This window comes from Cebus imitator, unplaced genomic scaffold (genome assembly GCF_001604975.1).
Source record: "Cebus imitator isolate Cc_AM_T3 unplaced genomic scaffold, Cebus_imitator-1.0 Scaffold794, whole genome shotgun sequence".
NCBI lineage: Eukaryota > Metazoa > Chordata > Mammalia > Primates > Cebidae > Cebus > Cebus imitator.
In genome coordinates, this window is record NW_016108109.1 from 281,143 (window position 1) to 293,006 (window position 11,864).

At 40.1% G+C, this 11,864-nt stretch overlaps 1 long non-coding RNA gene across 1 annotated transcript; it reads right to left on the reverse strand.

Moving 5' to 3' along the window:
- Positions 1-801: 801 nt before the first annotated feature.
- On the reverse strand, positions 802-11,805 carry LOC119469723. Its single transcript, XR_005198558.1, has 3 exons — positions 11,052-11,805; positions 3,728-3,834; positions 802-1,183 (listed from the first exon to the last, which is right to left on the reverse strand). It is a non-coding gene; the product is annotated as an uncharacterized LOC119469723 (long non-coding RNA).
- Between the last annotated feature and the right edge of the window lie 59 nt (positions 11,806-11,864).

The following is an 11,864-nucleotide window of genomic DNA, read 5'->3' on the forward strand; positions in this document are numbered from 1 at the left end:
GGTAATCTCCTTTGAGGGCTAGAATTTGATTGCTGGAGCAAAGGGGAGCTTGCTTTATTAAGTTACTTAAAAATTGGGCTCCAAAAATGTCACAGTACTGTAACAGGCTTCTAACAGTATCATCTGTTACCAATGCACTTGTTCCTTAAACATAATGAACGCACATTTTCACAAAAAGTTAGTTTATTAATCTATTCAAATTCTACCGAATCTATAAGTTATTATATACTCAAAGCAAATTTTAACTAGGCAGGCATGTGCTGGGTTGTACTGAAATGTAAGTGAAGTCTAATGACTAAAGCATCAAAAGGCACTACTTCACTAGCACTAATTAATGTATTATTTCAAAATACTTCCATGATGCCACAGAACATGCCTATTTTAAATGTTCATCCTTGTCAGCTGTAATTTTGCTGTGTACTTACCAAAAGTCACAAACCATAAATATTAGTTTGTCCCACAAAAGTTATCATTTCCAGTAAAATCCCATGTACTTCCTGCATCCAGTCCTTGAGATACGCACACCTCATATTAAGTGCAGGCCTCTCGGCTTAGGCACTAATGGTTTGTCTGACAAACCCATGGGACTGACTGCACTGTGGTACACACCGTAGAAAATGACATAAATTTGCAAACTGAGTAATAAAAAGTAGTCAAGAGGGGTAGCTGCATTATGTATGTAGACATCAGTAGAAATATAATGGCAAGAAATCATTTATGTGTGATTATTTGCAAAGGCAAAGGTTCAAAAGGTTCAAATTCACTAAGAATTAAATTTTGATTAAAACATTCTGAATTATGGTCACAAAAGAGATAATATCTATAATTTTCAAATAATGTGAATCTTTATAAAAACCATAAAAGATACAGAAAACAGAATGCCAAAAGGTTAATAAGCGCTTCAGTATGTTAGTTAATTTTGAAGCTTTCCATTTTTCTAATCATTGCTTAATATGACCTAGTCACAGACGTTGGCATTGGTGTTTGACTGAAAACCCACTTAGTAACTTCATGCCTTACCTGTAGCTTCCATGCGCTTTCTCTCTCAAGAAGGTAAACTGGCAAACACAGGCCATGCTTGTGTGCCAAGGCACGAAGATAGAAGTAGTATCTGGTATAAACCTTTCCAGGAATGATGAAATTATAATCAATTAGCTCCAAGAAGTACTCTTCCAACTCATTCCTGGGGAAGGAGAAACAACAAAACCAACACAGGACAATGTTAGTTCACTGGGCTGTCTTAAAAAACATTATTCTCATGTAAGAAATGTGGTAAAGCCATCATGTGCTCTAGTTTATTAGAATTCATGAAATAACGCACACTGGACAGAACCCTATTGAGGAAAGAAATATAAGAAAGCATGCAATGTTCCCAGTTCTCTTTGAAAACTTAGAAATAACTTTTACCAGAAAAGAAACATGAATGTAAAAATGTTTCAATAAACTTCATTTTCCCATTTGCTTTCAAAGACATATTCATATTTACTATGGAGAAAAATGACATAATCTTAAGAAACATGGTAAAGCCTTCACCTTTTTCATTTCTTTGAAAACATGAAGGGATTCAATGGAGAAAATCCTTATAAATAAGCATGTGGTAAGGTCTGCAGTTGTTCCACTTCCACATGAGGATAAGAACTCATTTCTGAAATAAAATCTATGAATGTATAGAATGTAGAAATGCCTTCATTTACATTATCTTTGCTGGAAGATCCATGATAATACACAATGTAGACAGACCTTATAAATATATGAAAGCACATTGGATTGGAATCCCAGTAGATTACCAAATACAGAAAAGTTTTCAGTTTTAAGAATCTCTTCAACATTTATGTGAAAACTTTCCTTAGAGGGAACTCCTATTAATGTTAATAAATTGGAAAGCCTGATGCAAATTGATTCTTGTATAATCTTTAAAAAGGTACATAAGTAAATGTTATACTACTTATATTTTGTTTCTCAGTGGTTCTTCATTTGAAAGTGTCTCTGTACTTACTTCTGCTTCTTTTGCAAGAAAACATTGAGGTTACAATTTTGTAGATACTCTTTAAACAATACTACATGCATTTAAAAGGCAGTGTTTTTTTGTTGTCAGTTAATAAAATATTTCTATTTATTTAAAAATGTCCCACTGAGCTACTAGAATGGCTCCAAATTGTTTTGAAACAAATACAGCCTATGCAGGTGGGTTCCTATGCTAATGTCCAAACAGGGCACAGCTGCTTGCAGTCCGTTCTGCACTGAGCACCCCAAGTTTGGGATGAGGAGAAAGGTGACAGCCTCTTCTGCACTTGTGCAGCTGACTCGGGCTCATTCTTCAGCGTTCCATTGCAAAAATCAGACTTCATGCTCACTCCCAAGGCACTGCAATACTGATCTGATGACAGAAATGATGGATGCCATTTATTAGCTGTCACTATTAAGGGGAAGGAATACTCTTTACACTTCGAACGATAGAAGGATCAGAGAGACACATCTTGGCTAGACTAAACCCATTTTAAAAGATGCCTTCTGGTAGGGTGCTGGCCTTACACAGTGTTTCTCCTGAGTTTAGTTAGAAATGAAACCCCAAGGTGCTCAGCATCTGTCACTCCTGGCCAGAACAGACTGTGGGGATGAGTTGAATGTACTGAGAGGGGAAGAGACTGGGAGCAGCCCTCTGCCACATGATTATTCAGCTGTCCTTTTTGTTTTTGTTTTTTTGTGACAGGGTCTTGCTCTGTCACCCAGGCTAAAGTGCAGTGGCATAATCCTAGCTCACAGCAGACTCAACCTCCCAGGCTCAAGTGACCCATTCACCTAAGCCTTTCAAGGCTTGGAACTACAGGCTCATGCCAGTTAGCTGGGCTTTTAAAAATTCTTTTTGTGGAGACAGGGTTTCACTTTTTGCCCAGGCTGGTGTTAAAACTGTGATCAAGTGGATACTCCCACCTTGGCCTCCCAAAGTGTTGGTATTACAAACATGAGCCACTGTATCCAGCACTCAGTCAAATATTTAAATAAATACAAAACCAGAGTAATCTTACCACTCCCATAGTAATCCCTATAAAGAATTGTATAAAAGCAATACCTCAACAACACATTTGGTTCCTTGGTATTAAAGTTTCAATGTTTTATCCACTGGCTAAGTCAACAAATGCCTGAAGTTCTCCAATATGGAAAGCAGGATATAAGCAGATATGTGGTTTTCTCATTTGTTTAACTGAAAACCCAGTTGAAACTACTTCCAACATTAATTTCCTATTCATATAACCACGACTATGGGAATGTAGAGGGAATGCAGATCAGATAATATTTGAATAATCAGCTGATCAGGACTTAATTTACTATAGGAATATATGCACATCATAATCTTTTGCGTTTTTCCATAAACATATTTTAATGGTGTAAAATATGGTATTTTATAGAATTATCATGTTTATTAACAGTAGTTATTGAAAAACACAATTATCCCTACAGGGTATGTACCTTCTTACTTTTTCAGTTTTTAAATGGCTGAATAGCATACCCTTTATGAGCACAGCAAATTTTCTGAATAGGAGCTTCTCAGTTTAACTTACACATATATGTGTGTGTGCATGTATACATAAGTTGTTTATCAGTAATGTTTTTAAATTTTATTTCAATAGTTTTTGAGATACAGGTGGTTTTGGTTACATGTATAATTTTTTTAGGGTTGACATCGGAGCTTCTGGTTTACCTACCACTTCAGCATTGTACAACGTACCCAATATGTAATCTTTTATCCATCACCCCCCTCGCATCCTTCCTGCTGTAGTCCCAAAGGCCACTGTATCATTCTTATGACTTGGATCCTCATGGCTTAGCTCCCACCTATAAATGAGAACATATGATACTTGGTTTTCCATTCCTGAGTTACTTCACTTAGAATAATGGCCTCCAGCTCTATCCAAGTTGCTGTCAAGGCCATTATTTCATTCTGTTTTATGGCTCAGCAGTATTCCATGGTGTATATATTCCACATTTTCTTTATCTACCCATTAACTGATGGGCATTGAGGCTAGTTCCACATTTTTACAACGCAAATTGTGCTGCTATCAACATGCATGTGCATGTGTCTTTTTCATGACTTCTTTTCCTTTGGGAAGATACCCAGTGTGAGACTGTTGGGTTGAATGGCAGTACTGTTTTCCATAGTGGTTGTACTAGTTTACATTCCCATCAGCAGTGTAAGTGTTCCATTTTTACCAAATCCATACCAACATGTATGATTTTTTTATTTTTTCATTATGGCCATTCTTGCAGGAGAAAGGTGGTATTACATTGTGCTTTTTAATTTACCTTTCCCTCATAATTAGTAATGTTTCTTAAGGAAAATATATTCTAACAAGATTAACAGCTGTTGGTGAAAAGTTTGAAGAAAAATCTGGCATTAATTTTTAAATGGTTCAATTTACCATCAAAAAGAGATCATTACAAATAATCAACAGCAGAGGGACAAGATAAATGTGCATTAAACACTGTTGTAATGTTTTTCAATTTCCAAAGATCACGAACATAGTTCCTGTTCAGAGCTTAGTTCCTGATGCTTCTGCATTCATAAACAGCACTATGCAGAATTGGTCCTCCTGGGGCTGGCCTCTTGTCATCACTGCCTCTGGAGTTCACATCTATGGAAACCTGCACATTTCCCTGTGCATTCTCTAACCTTGTAACTAGAGCCAGAGCCCCGCCAGATTAGCTACAGGTCTTGAGATCAATTTAACTGCCACTATAGTGGAGCTCAGTGTTCATAATTACAAATTTTGCTGCCTTCAAGAAACCAGTTTACAAGCTGGGCACAGTGGCTCATGCCTGCAATCCCAGTACTCTGGGAGGCCAAAATGGGTGGATCACCTGAGGTCGGGAGTTCAAGACCAGCATGACCCATGGAGAAACAACATGGAGAAATCCCTAAAGAGGGAAATTAAATAATAACAATAGTAGTCTGTAATTGCTACATAATACAGTTTACTATGTTGTGTTCAATATAAAACCTAACCCCCAGCTCTGCTTGAAATTAACTAACTCCCTGTAAAATCTACTTTGTCTACCCTCCCCACTTTCTCAGTAAAGTTTCCAGTTATCTCAAGACTCCTGTTTTTCTTGCAGACCAGCTGCAAGAAAAACAGAGTCACAGGGTAAGATAAAACCCAAAGAATGTGCAATGTGTTTCTCAAAATGCTATTTTCAAATGTAATGTACATCACAAGACATGCCACAAATTAACTGTTCTTTGTCTGGCTTCTGCAAACCTGTTAGCTGCTACATCATCCTGGATGTATAAAAAGTCAAGCCCTGTCTTTGTTAGGAGCTCAGCCTTGGGATGCAAATCTGCTGAGGTGGTGGCCACCTTAATGAAATCCTCCTGTTTCACCTATTGGTCTATCCAGTCCCCTGAATATTATGTAACACCCCATCTCTACTAAAATTAGAAAATTAGTCAGGTGTGGTGGCACATGCCTATAATCCCAGCTATTTGGGAGGATGAGTCAGGAGAATTGCTTGAATCCGGGAAGTGGAGGTTGTGGTGAGCCAACATCACGCCATTGCACTTGAGCCTAGGCAACAAGAGCAAAACTCCTTCTCACAAAAAAAACAAACAAACAAAAACAAATGTTTAGATTGATATCAGTAGTGATTAAGAGCACTTTAGCTTCTGCAACTTTCAAAGTATACTCATTTTCTGTTACATCCTTTACTAAAATGGCTACTAGCAATATCACCATGACAACTCAGTTTATACTGTTAGCAAAGTGGTAACTTGGCAGCCATTTGAACAGCAACGAACCATCACTAGTCTCTTCTTGGTTACAAGAAGCCTCATTTCAGTTGTAAATATACACTGTGTTAATTCTGAATGAAGGTCTTTTTTGGGGGGGTACACCATAGGTGTATATATTTATAGGGTATATAAAATTATTTGATACAGGCCTAGAATGTGTAACAATCACATCAGGGTAAATGAAGAATCCATCACACCTCAAGCAGGTATCCTTTTATTTATTATTATTATTTTTAAAAATAATTCAATCACACTTTTAGTTACTGTAAAATGTACAATTAAATAAACTTGTCACCCTGTTGTGCTATCAAATACTAAATGTTATTTTTTTCTAACAAAATGTGTGCACCTATTAACCATTACACCTTACTCCTCTCATTCCGCATACCACTTCTACTCTGTATCTTCATGAGTCAAATTGTTTTAATTTTTAGTTCCCACAAATAACTGAGAACATGAGAAGCCTGTCTTTCTGTGTCTGGCTTATTTCACTTAACATTTCCATCCATGTTGTTGCAAGTAACAATCTCATTCCCTTTGATGGTTGAATAGTGCTCCATTGTGTCTACGTATAATTTTCTTTAGCCACTCATCTGTTGATGAACACCTGCAATGCTTTCAAATCTTGGCTGTTTTGAATAGTGCTGCAACATCCATGAGTGCAGGTAACTCTCTGATACACTGATTTCCTTTCTTTTGGGTATATAATCAGCAGTGGGATTGCTGGATCATATGGTGGCTCTATTTTTAGCTCTGAGGACCTCCAAACTCTTCCCCATAGTGGTTGTACTTAAATTACATTTCCACTAACAGTGTACCAGGGTTATCTTTTCTTTATATCCTCGCAAGCACTTGTTATTGTCTGTCTTTAGAATAAAAGCCATTCTAAGTAGGGTGAGATGATCTCTAATTGTAATTTTGATTTGCATTTCTCTGAAAATCAATGATATCGATTTTGAATATCTTTTCATTTACCTGTTTGTCTTTTTCTTGAGACAGAGTCTTGGTTTGTCAGCAGGCTAGAGTGCAGTGGTACAATCTCTGCTCACTGCAACCTCTGCCTCCCGGGTTTAAGCAATTCTCCTGCCTCAGCCTCCCAAGTAGCTGGGACTACAGGTGTGCACCACCACACCCAGCTAATTTTTCTTTTTTAAGTAAAGAGGGTATTTCACCCTGTTGGCCAGGATGGTTTCCATCTCTTGATCTCGTGATCTGCCTGCCTTGGATTCCCAAAGAGTTGGGATTACTGGTGTGAGCCACCATGCCCGGACTGGTATGCTTTTCTTAAGGAGTTTTGAAACAGGTGTCACTTTGTCACTCAGGTTGGAGTGCAGTGGCAGAATCACAGCTTACTGCAGCCTCCACCTGGCAGGCTCAGGTAATTTTCACACCTAAGCCTTCTAAACAGCTGAAATTATAGTTGCATGCCACGAAGCCTGCCTAATGTGTCCTCTTTTGAGAAATGTCTATTCAGATATTTTGTCCATTTAAAAAATCAGATTGTTAGATTTTTTTTTCTATGGAGTTGAGCTCTTTAAATATTCTGGTAATTAATCCCTTGTCAGATAGTTTTCAAAACCTTCCCCCACTCTGTGGGTTGTCTCTTCACTTTGTTGACTGTTTCCTTTGCTGTGCACAAGCTTTTTAACTTGATAGGACCTAATTTGCCCATTTTTGCTTTGGTTGCCTGTGCTTATAAAGCATTATACAAATAATATTTGCCCAGTCCAATATCCTGGAGAATTCTCCCAATGTCTTATTTTAGTTTCATAGTTGAGGTCTTAGATTTAAATCTTTAAAAAAAAAAAAAAATTATTTAAATAGACACACTGCATTGCCCAGGTAGTCTTGAACTCCTGAGCTCAAGTGATTCTCCATTCTTGGCCTCCCAAAGTGCTGGGATTACAGGTGTGAGCCATTGCACCCAACCGAGATTTATATCTTTAATCCGCTTTGATTTGATTTTTGCATAAGGTGAGAAATAGAGGCCTAGTTTCATTCTTCTGCATATGGATATCCAGTTTTCCCAGCACCACTTATTGATGAGACTGTCATTACCCCATTGCACGTGCTCCGCACCTTCATAGAAAATGAGTTTACTGAAGACATATGAATCAGTTTTTGGGTTTTCTACTCTGTTGCATTGCTCTATGTGACTGTATTTAAACACAGTGTCATGCTGTTCTGGTTACTATAGCTGTAGAGAATAATTTGAAATCAGATAATGTAATTCATCCAGGTTTGCTTGGTTCTTGCTCAGGATAGCTTTGGATATTCTGAGTCTTTTGTAGTTGCCTAAAAATTTTAGGATTCACTTTTTATTTCTATTTCTGTGAAGAATATCATTGGTTTTTTGTAGACTTGTGGAGGTACGACATTGGTGGTCTGAAATCAGACCTGGAGGAATTCTCTAGATTAGTGAACAGAGACTCAGTGAACAAATGAAGCCTGTCTCTCTCTGCTAGGCTGCCTGGAGCTGGCAGAAAACAGATACAAGCACCCCTGTGGCCACGACCTCTGGGACAGCACTAGGTCTGTCCAGATGGCACTAGGTCTGAAGCCCGAACAGCACTGTGACTGCCCAAGACCCACTCTAACAACTACCTACTGCCACCTATGTCATTCAAGGCCCCAAGGCTCTACAATTAGCAGGTAGTGATGCCAGCCAGGCCTCTGTCCTTCCTTTAAGTGCAGCAAGTTCCCTGGTCACTGGTGGGTTCAAAGGTGCTGTCTGGAAGCCAGGGTGGAGTTGTAAACCTTAGACATCTACTAGTGTTCTGTTCTACCATGGCTGAGCTGGCAATGAATCCACCAGGCCTTCCCACTCTTCCCTCCCTTTTCCCCAGGCACAGTAGTCTGTACCCACATACAATATCATTGCAGTCCCATGGGGATTAGTGCAAGGTCACCACTGATGTTCCCGAAGAGCTCTCAGTAAGCTTGTGGTGAGTGCTGCCTGCCCTGGAACTCACTCTTCAGGGCAGTGGGCTCCCCTCTGGCCCAGGTAGGTCCAGAGATGCCATCGAAGGGCCAAGGCCCGGATCAGGGACTCCTACAGCTCACTTGGTGCTCTTCTCACTGTAGCTGAGTTAGTATCTAAGCTCAAGAAAAATCCTCTTCACTCTTCCCTCAGCATTTATCAAGCAGAGGGAGTCTCGCCTTATAGCCACCACAGCTGGGAATGTGCTGGGGCACACCTGAAGCCAACACATCTCTCAATCTCAATCCAGGCTGATGGCATGTACTACCTGATCACCACTGATGATTCCTCCGAGCCTGAGGGCTCTTTCATCAGAAAGTGAGGAATCTTGCCATTACTGAGTCCTTCCCTTTAAGGTAGCAGGTTCCCTTCTGGCCCGGAGTTTGTCTAGAGATGTTATCCTGAAGCTGGGACCTGAAATGGAGGGGTCTCAGGACTCTGACCAGTGCCCTCTCCTGCTGTGGCTGAGCTAGTATCCAAGTTGCCAGACCAAAGTCCTCTTTCCTCCCCTCAAGTGGAAGAAAGAGGTCTTTGTCAGAGCTGCGAGCTGCACTGTCTAGGGATGGAGGAGGGGTGGCAAGCACTCCCTAGCTGCCCCAGCTGCTGTCTCTCTGAGTCACATGCCCCCAAACACACGGGCTCCAAGTGCAGCACGGCACTCGGACTTGCCTAACAGTTGCAGTCCTTGTGACCTAGACAGACTTTCAGTTTATTAAGGACACCAGAGTATTTTATCCCACAGCAGCCAGGCTTCCACAACTCAAGTCCAACCACAGGGATGAACAATTCCCCTCTGGCTGGGGCTAGTCTCAATGTGTCCTCCATGGGTAGCCATTGGGTGAGTTCAGCCTTGTTTTAATTTCTGCTATGACAAAGCAGCACTGAGTTCAGGCAAAGCCCCACAGCTGCTGTGCTCTCCCTCCCCCAAGCATGTAGCTTCTCTCCTTGTAGGAGAGAGGTTCACAGTGGTGGCATCGACAATTCAAGGCTGTCTTTTTTATGCTGTTCAGTGCCTCTTTCAGTGATATAAAGTTAAAACCACATAGAATAATCACTTACCTAATTTTCAGTTCTTATGAAGGTGCTTCTTTATTTAGATAGTTGCTAAATTTGTTATTCCTGTGGGGAGCATAATTGGCAGAGACTTCTATTCAGCCATCAGGCTCCACCTCTGTGACTTCATACATTCTGAATGACAGTCTTATATGGAGTAATAGGCAAACATAAAAAAAAAAACAAAAATACCCCAAAACAAAAACCTCTTGCCACTGCCTGAAGATCTTGCTCTTCATATGCCTCATATGCTTCAATGTTATCAAGAGGTGTTCCTTCAGATTTTCCTAAGTGTCACCCACAAAGCCATTCTTTATGTCTGGTGGACACTATGAGAGCCCCTGTTGGAAATGCCTCCCTGGCTCACCCTGCCAACCAGCTCCAAGGCTCTTCCCTTTACAGCACTCAGGAGGCCAGAGTGGAAGAAAGACCCATGAAGCTGCTGTTTCAGTGTAATGTTGGTGTCGGCTGTGAGCAACCCCATGACTCAGCAAGATTTCTTGCACTCTCATAGGGCCCCCCACTCCCACCCCAACAAGTGCTGCTATGGTTGCACGAATGCCCCCAGAAACTCCTGAGTGTGGTGAGCATTGGGTGATGCTCCAGCAATGTTTCTCAGACTGCCTGAGGGGAACACTGGAACTCCTAACTCATCAGCCCAGTGATGCAAGACTCCTAATGGGGAGGGGACAGGGGCACAGAGATCTGTGACTATTCTGTATCCAAGGTTTCTATAAAATAGATATTTAGATAAAAGCAGGGGAACACCAGCAAAAGCAAATTCACAATGTATGACTCAGGGTGAAGCTATACTTCACAATCCAGAGGACCTAGACTTGTCAATGGCCAAATAATTATTTCAAAGGCCAGACATGTGCTCCTCACAAAGAGACAGGAACTTGCAGACAGCTTGTAAAAAGCCATAAGGATATTTACCATACTATTATGTTCTGGTAGTACACTGGTAAGATATTTGCCAAAAATATTCACCAGAAAAATACTTTTCCATTTATGAGATTATTACAAAAGCAATTTACCAAGACCTACCAATGAACAGTGAAAAATATGAACTGTTGCTCTAAAGCTGGGGAGGAAGAGTATGTGGTTTTTATGCCCATTCTTATTATCTGCATAATGTAACCTTTAAAAATATTTCTTAAAGCGTTAAGTTTATGGGAGCAAATAAAGTATTAAAAAATGGTTAGAAAGTTCACAAAAACCGTGCAAACTCACGTATCTTCAACTGTAAGGTTCTCAAAGAGCTCGCAGTAGTCCTCAAGGCACACAGTGTCTTCACTCCCAGTCTTGAGGGCAAGAAGAATGGCTCCTAAGATAATCCTCTTCCAGTTGGTTGGACAAATGTCGAGATCAGCATAACGTATAAGTCTTTTAACGTATACCTGCAAAACAGAGCACTGGCCTTTGATTTAGCTCAGTTGAAGTGCTGTGATAAGAACTCTTGTGAAAAACCAGAATACTTCTGGTTTTCATGAGAAAGTAAACACCTTTTATTCTTATGCCCTACAGAGATTTTGTTTCATTAGGTTAAGCAAGGGGCCATAGCACAATCATAGGCCAAACATTTCTGCTACCTACGCTGCCCAGATTGACACAACCAAGGAACAATGAATTGAGGGCAGTAGCTCTTAGAAACAACATACATCAGAATTGCCCGGGGATACACCCTGGGACTCAGCTTAGACCTACAATGGCATCCATTCCTGCCCATCAACTGGATGGTTTTGTTACTACTCTCCATTCCAAGCCCTCCACATGCCCCAGGTATGTGCGTACTGTGTGTGCATGTGTGCAATGAAGTGTGCGGGGAGAAATCAGAAATCCCTCCTGCTACCTTTAACAGCAATTGTTCTGTAATGAGAAAAGCAATGGCAACATTTTAAGCCATAATGATGATTTGACTCAAATGTATTTGCTTTCATAAGTTTCTCTTAAAGTTCTGAGATAATTTCAGAAACCTTCTTTCATTTAAAAACAGGACCACACTACCCTGTTTACAAGGTCAATTTTTTTTTTTTTTTTTTTTTT